At 37.5% G+C, this 7038-nt stretch overlaps 1 long non-coding RNA gene across 1 annotated transcript; it reads left to right on the forward strand.

The window, feature by feature from the left end:
* The first annotated feature begins 223 nt into the window (after positions 1-223).
* On the forward strand, positions 224-5799 carry LOC145672751 (uncharacterized). The gene is made up of 3 exons (XR_014128633.1): positions 224-457; positions 3833-3990; positions 5611-5799. It is a non-coding gene; the product is annotated as an uncharacterized LOC145672751 (long non-coding RNA).
* The last annotated feature ends 1239 nt before the right edge of the window (positions 5800-7038 follow it).

Raw genomic sequence — 7038 nt, forward strand, 5'->3', positions numbered from 1 at the left:
GTATCTTGCTCTTAATTTTTTTAGTTATTTTTTGTCAAATTCCTGTCGTCTCCTTTAGTATAAAATGTACGAGGGTGATTTAGAAAGTAATGCATTCAAGCCCACTACTTGGCCAACAGTACTGCAAATATTCTCAATTGTTTATCATTAATGGACTGATTTTTGAGCTATACGTCACTTGTTTCACCTTCCTATCTCTTCTCATTCTAGAGTGATGCAGCAAGCAATCCATGGCTTCCAGCGGTGACGTCCGAAACATTTCGCCGGCGATGCGTCATGGATAGATCATTACGACCCGGAAACTAAGCGTTAGTGGATTTAGTACCGCCACACGTCCTCTCCTCCGCCAAAATTATTCAAATTTTTCCCGTCTGCTGGCAAAGTGTTGTTGAAATTCTGCCTCATCCTGCCTATAGTCCGGATCTTGCGCCGTGCGACTTTTAGCTCTTCCTCAAACGTAAGTATCATCTTAAGGGTCAGCGCTACAGTTGCGATGCGGAGGTGGAAGCAGCAGTTCGGCTATTGGTGTCGCCAGCAACCACCACAATTCTTCGCCGACGGCATTGAGTTGCCCGTAAAAGGGGACTATGTTCAAAAATCAATCCACCATTTCTAATTGAGATTACAAACTTTCCACTGATACCTGTATCCAGTAGCGTACGCAGGAATTTATTCCGGGAGGGATCCAAACTCAATATGAGGGTAGTTTATGTTAAAATTTCTAAAATTGTCCCTAAAATTAGGCTAAATTTACACAAAAGTCGAAATTTCGAGGGGGGGTCCGGACCCCCAGGGCTAGTGATGTGAGGGGAAAATTTTCCGCTATATTTTTCCGAAAAATTTTCCGTTCTAAAAAAATATCAGTAATCAAGTAAGAATTCCTCAGTAATCATGAAATGGATTGAATTCATGTATAGAAATTTTGAAAAGTGAAAGATCGTTTAAAGAATCTGAAAATTTTCATGGCTCGGACAATTTTCAGTACTATGTAGGAACAAGTTAAACATTTTTCATGAATCGAAATATTTTCTGCCTTATATGGAAAAATTAAAGAACTTTTTATGAGTCGGAAAGTTTTCATCATTTTGAAGCAAAAAGTAAAACAACTATTTTGTGAATCGGAAAGTTTTATTTCTCTGTAGAAACAAGTGAAAGGAATTTTCATAGATCGGAAAATTTTCATCACGATGTAGAAACAAGTGGAAAACACTTTTCATAGGCCGGACAATTTTGGATATGTATAGTGATGTTACGTGGAAAATTTTCCACTATATTTAACTGCACATAGAGCTACAAAATTGAATTTCAGTAGAGTAAAGTTAATCAGCAACAAATTATAATTTTCCAATTAGCTTTCGGGAACCGGAAAATTTTCTAATATTTGAAGTTGGGAATTAAATTTTACACAGTGTTTCTCTCTCTCTCTTGTTCTGCGTGTTCCTTCGTTGCTAAGCGGTTAGCATACGCGCCTTTGGCATGGAAAACCTGGCTTCGATTCCCAGCAGAAGCTCATGTAGTTCGGATTCCACGTTAATTAGTTGTCCCGTCTTATATAGTCTCGCTGCTGAAAGGGACGTTAAACTCAAAATCAACTCAATTTAATTCCTCTCTCTCTCTCTCTCTCTCTCTCTCTCTGTGTGTGTGTGTGTGTGTATGCAAAGTGCAGAGAACACACATCCAGTTCGTAGAATACAAATATCCCATTCTATTATTTAAAATTTCAATTTATTAAAAGTCATGAATATTTTCCGATTCATAAAAACATACTCCACTTATTCATTCGATTCATGAAAAATTGTTCCACTTGTTCCTACATAGTACTGAAAATTGTCTAAGCCATGAACATTTTCAGATTCTTTAAACGATCTTTCACTTTTCAACATTTCTATACTTGATTTCAATCAATTTTATGATTGCTGAGGAATTGTTACTTGATTACTGATATTATTTAGAACGGAAATTTTTTTCGGAAAAATATAGAAGAAAATTTTCCACCTCACATCACGGCTAAACAAGGATGTAGGAATAAGTGGAGTATGTTTTTACGAATCGGAAAATTTTCCGTTTCAAAATTTCCCGGAAAATTTTCATCACTGCCCAGGACCCACCCTCTCCCCATACGTTCCTGCCTGTATCGGTGCTATCTATCGAACACAAATAAAGGTATCACTTTGGAAGCATTACTTCCTCATTCACCCTCGTATAACCGTGGAACAGTTAACTAAATATTTTATTTTATTTCGTTTGTTTTTAGAAGTAAGGACACATGGTGGTTCGATGATAAAGCGCTCGCTTTCGGTACTACGGTTCCTGGTTTGCTCTCAGGCCAAAGATGTGTGTTTCATAGATGTTCAAACTCGAGAACCTGGCTCTGAACTTAAATAATTAAGCGCAAACACACATGAACGCGAATGAGTTCGAATGAGTGTAGCCTCAATAAGATTAGGGAGCACGAACGAATGTGAGCTACATAGAGGATCGCAACACGAGCCCAATGAATTAAATGATCACAAGAACGAGATAGTGCAAACTCTAAAATCTGAGCTAGCCTCAAATATATTGAGTTTAGGGAACCTAGGCGAGTAATGTTGTACAAGAGACGAGACCAGAACTAAAGGTTTTTTCATCTCGTAAATTTTGTTATTCCCGTCTCGTCTCCGTTCTCGAACTTATTTTCCTGCCTGGTCTGGATTTTGGAACTTATTTTCCCATCTCGGCTCGATTCTCGAACTTATTTTCCCGTCTCGTCTCTATTCTTGAACATATTTCCTGTCGATTCTCGAACTTATTTTTCCGCCTCGTCTCGACTCTCGAACTTATTTTCCCCGTCTCATCTCGTAATTTTTCTTCTTTCTCTTTATGGACATAATTTATGCCTTGATTTTCTTAATTTCACCTGGAAGTGATCAGAATCCTTCCGCGTCACAAGAGTTACACGAAGGGCATGATATAACAACATTTAAACAATATTTGTTATTGAAATATATTATTTAATGACTTTGGTATATTGAGCTCTCTCGTGGCGAAGCGGTTAGGGTACGCTCCTTTGATGTGGAATACCCGGGTTCAATTCCCGTTTGGAGCTCATATTTCACTTAAACTACTCTCTCACTTCTTGGCCAACCTAAAGACATTTTTCCTACACCTGTAGCCTTTACTTTAAGCAACCCTTGCGTATTTCCGCTCCGAGTTATGTTACATCCAATTTTTTGACTGTATTTAACGTCCTTATACAATACAAGGATTATGAAGGACAGGGCCTACTATTAATATGGACTCCAAACCACGTCTGGGGTTTTAATCTAGTTCAGTTGGTGAGTGCGCAGATCATGCAAAACCAGTCCTCTCAGTAAAGGCCGTTCCCCATTACAACTGTTGCCTCCAGAAGACAAATTACAAGATCACATTATTGGACACATCCATCACGTCCATGGTAATTTATTAATAACTCAGTAATTTTTAAAGGCATTGCTTGTAGAAAAAAACCCATTGTAACTTGACAATTTTGTCGTTTTAATCAGCACATCAATGAATTATTTCAGGGGCTAATATTTCAAATATATATTTACTTATTCTTTTAGACTACCTCAATAACATTTTTTACGTGACGTAAAGTGTTCGTTAAGGAAATAAGTGGGTTGAGTATAATTTTTAGAATTATGTTCATTTGAAGTTTGAACGGCAAGCAAGAAAGATAATCAGGCCATAAATTCGTTATACATGGTTAGCATAAATAATGTATTCGTTTTGAAAAGGCTATATTTTCAAAAGTTTACACGTACACACATGAAAAGAACCACAAACTCACTCAAGTTTGTATTGTGTATTCCAGGTGGCAGCACGATGGAGGGCACAAGATGGGGGCACTCCCTCAGTGGCACATCCGCATCAGTGGATTGGGCGTATTGGTGAGAAGGAATTAAGTTTGTTCAACTGGCTTCCCAGATCCTAATTTAACGCCCAGCGACTTCTACCTGTGGGGGTTGCAAGGTACGTCTTGCGACCTTGCTGGTATAATATTTAAATATTAATAATAAAATTAAATATTGCTCTATTTAAAAGTATATATCTATTCATATATTTTATTATCAATAGTGTAAGGTAATATTTATTCTTTTTATGTTGTGCATTTATGTATATATATTAGAGCAGTATTTCCCCATTACTTAAAAATTAATCATATTATTATTTACTGTTTAGCTAGTACTAATGTTGCTTTTCCATGCTAACTTTTTCTTTTAAAAGCCTGTCAAGGAGGCTAGTAGTAAAATCCAATGTATTTCAGTATCCCTTACTGGGAATTTTCCATTAGAGTAGTTGGCGCTAAAAAAATCTTCAAAATAATTTTTTGTTGCTACTCTTTTAGCAGGCCAAAACATATAAAAAGGCTACCTCCCCTATCTTCGCGGCTGTGCGTTTTATGCATTCCTGAGTGTAGGATCTTGACCAGCCAGTCCGCTGCACTGGAAGTGAATAGTGCAGTTTGGAGAGAGACCTCTCTAGATAGTTACTGTATGTAGTCAGATTAGAGATTCTACTACAATCCAGCTGTCGGCTAAAGCAATTGGGCTTTGGTCGTGAGATAGGTTAAACAAATGATAGGGAGTTGGGAATAAGTTGTTATTTTAGATGTTTGATCCTACGCCTATAACAGAGGCTACTTGGATTACTATTGATTGATTAGAATGGAAGTATTTAAGCTTCCTAAGGGTCTATGGCGGAGGTGAGTGATGCTCGTATAGACTCGAGGTATTGGTTCCGTCCTAGTGGTGGAGGAACATTTAATATAAATCCAAATGCGTTTGGGTTCGACCCCTTGTATATGTAATTATAGCATATTTAGGTGCTGTAAATGATTAGAGATTTTCTCACTGCAACTTTCATTTAAGAAAGTGTAAGAGCGAGCAATTTTACCAAATTCCTTTTTCCTTGAGTGTAAGAAAACTTAGTCAGAGCCATGAGTAAAGGCTGACAACCTATCCCTAATACCAACCTATCCTATATAAATATATATACTTAATCTAGATAGATTCCTTTTGTGGACTTAACTTGGAGTCCCAGAGACAGAGTTAGGCCAGACAGTGACCTGTGAGTCAAGGTCCAGTCTTTAAAAAGCAAGGAGTACGGTCCAGGAGTAACTGAATACTGTAAACCGTATTTTCCACAGGTCCCCTACTATACTAAAAAAAAATAATAATTAAGGAAATTAGGACATCTAGAGGTTAATTCGAAATACTTCCTTTCTCCATTAGTTATTGGGGAAGGGTAAAAAGAAGCTTGAGTGTATATAGGGCGTAGTGGCGTCTTGAGTTAAAGTTATTACCCTACCTATTAATTAGAGTATTTCTTTTGTAAATAAACTATTAATCTCCTATTTAATTTCTCGAACTTTCATTTAAATATTCTTTGATATGAGCCAAAAATCCTAGACGTAATGAGCAGGTACTTATGAAAGGACGTATTTAGGAAGATATAAATATTTATAGAGCTGATAGTTGTTATCACGAATTATACGAAATTAATATTCATACTTGGGAGAAAAATAAGGCAAAGAGCGAAGATAAGATTTTAAGATATAAGAAGATATAGATACATTTTTTTTTCTTCCAGGGTACATTAAGGAATTATATATATATACTCCCACTAGTCAAGCTCAAAAAACGCATCAGTGCTGCAGTGTAGACAATTGACAGGACTATGCTACAAAATGTATGGAATGAGCTAGAGTATCGTCTGGACGTGTGTCGTGTCACTGAACATTTATAGAGGATGTATAAACTTTGTGAGTTTGTGGTTCTTTTTATATATCTTTCATGTATGTACATGTAATACTTTTTAAAATATAGCCTTTTCAAAACGGATGAATCATTGATACTGACTCTGTAGGTTTAACAACTCCAACTAGCGACGGTTAATATTAAGTCAATTGTAGGTGTATCTACCAGAGATATCCAAAGGCTTATGTGGATCCTTACAGATGATAGGAATTATCTTAATACGTCTCCAAGATGTCCTTCCTTGATTCATGGAGCCTTGGGTCGAGTAAGTTCGCCGCTAGGCATTAGCAATGGGCCTGGGCTTTGTCCACTTTACCTTTTTTGGCACTATTTCTGTGTGAAAAGCTCTAGACTTCGATGCCTTCGACTTAACCCACCAGTCATTCCCAACGTCTGACGTATATCCGGCGGAGCAAGCAGTATAGGTCATACCGTAGTCTATGGCTAACCCAAAATGCGTTTCCGATACGTAACCTCCTGCCCCCCCCCCCCCACACACACAGCGAACGGGACCTAGGTAGCTATTCCATAATTTTACTGTCACCAGAGTTATAAATCATACTGTGAGCCAGTCAGGGTTTCCAGGTGTTTTATTTTCATTTCCCGCGCCGGAAAAGTAAAATCAGAATGACCTGCTTCAGTTGGTTTCTTGTGTGAAGACATGAAGGTTATCAAAGAAGTATTGTTTTTAGCTGCAGTTTTTTCTTATGTAAAGAAAAAAAGATAGCGAAGCAAATGCCAATTTAAAGTGCATACCATTAATAGACAAGGACTATTGCACGGCGAATTTCACTGGCGACACGTCTTTTTTCCTTCCTTTAGACATCTTTTATTGATTCCAAAATAGCAGGCGTTCTACTGTTCCGAAACGCACCAAATACGCTCGAGCGAACGTTTTCTGTGCGTTTTTATTGCTTTCGGGTTTGCAGCACATTGTGATTAGCCATCCATACTTAAATACATGGTCAGCGTATTTCAAGCGTACGCAAAAGCCATAAAAAAGCGTTGCTAACGCATCGATAGCCGTTCACTTACTGCTATCGAACGACTTTGCTCCATTGTTCACCGTGGCTTATTTATCTTCCTTTGTTTCTTCTCTTCCTCCATTCTGTACTTCATTCTTCTTTCGTTCTTTTTATTCTTTCCTTCTTATTCATTCTTTCTCTTCTTTTGTTCTGTACTTCATTCTTTATCTTCTTTCTCTCTTTACCTTCTTTCATCCTTTCTTCGTTCTTTATCTTCCTTCATTTTTCCTTCGTCT

The sequence above is a fragment of the Thermobia domestica genome, chromosome 16 (genome assembly GCF_964235325.1).
Source record: "Thermobia domestica chromosome 16, izTheDome1.hap1.1, whole genome shotgun sequence".
Taxonomy (NCBI): domain Eukaryota; kingdom Metazoa; phylum Arthropoda; class Insecta; order Zygentoma; family Lepismatidae; genus Thermobia; species Thermobia domestica.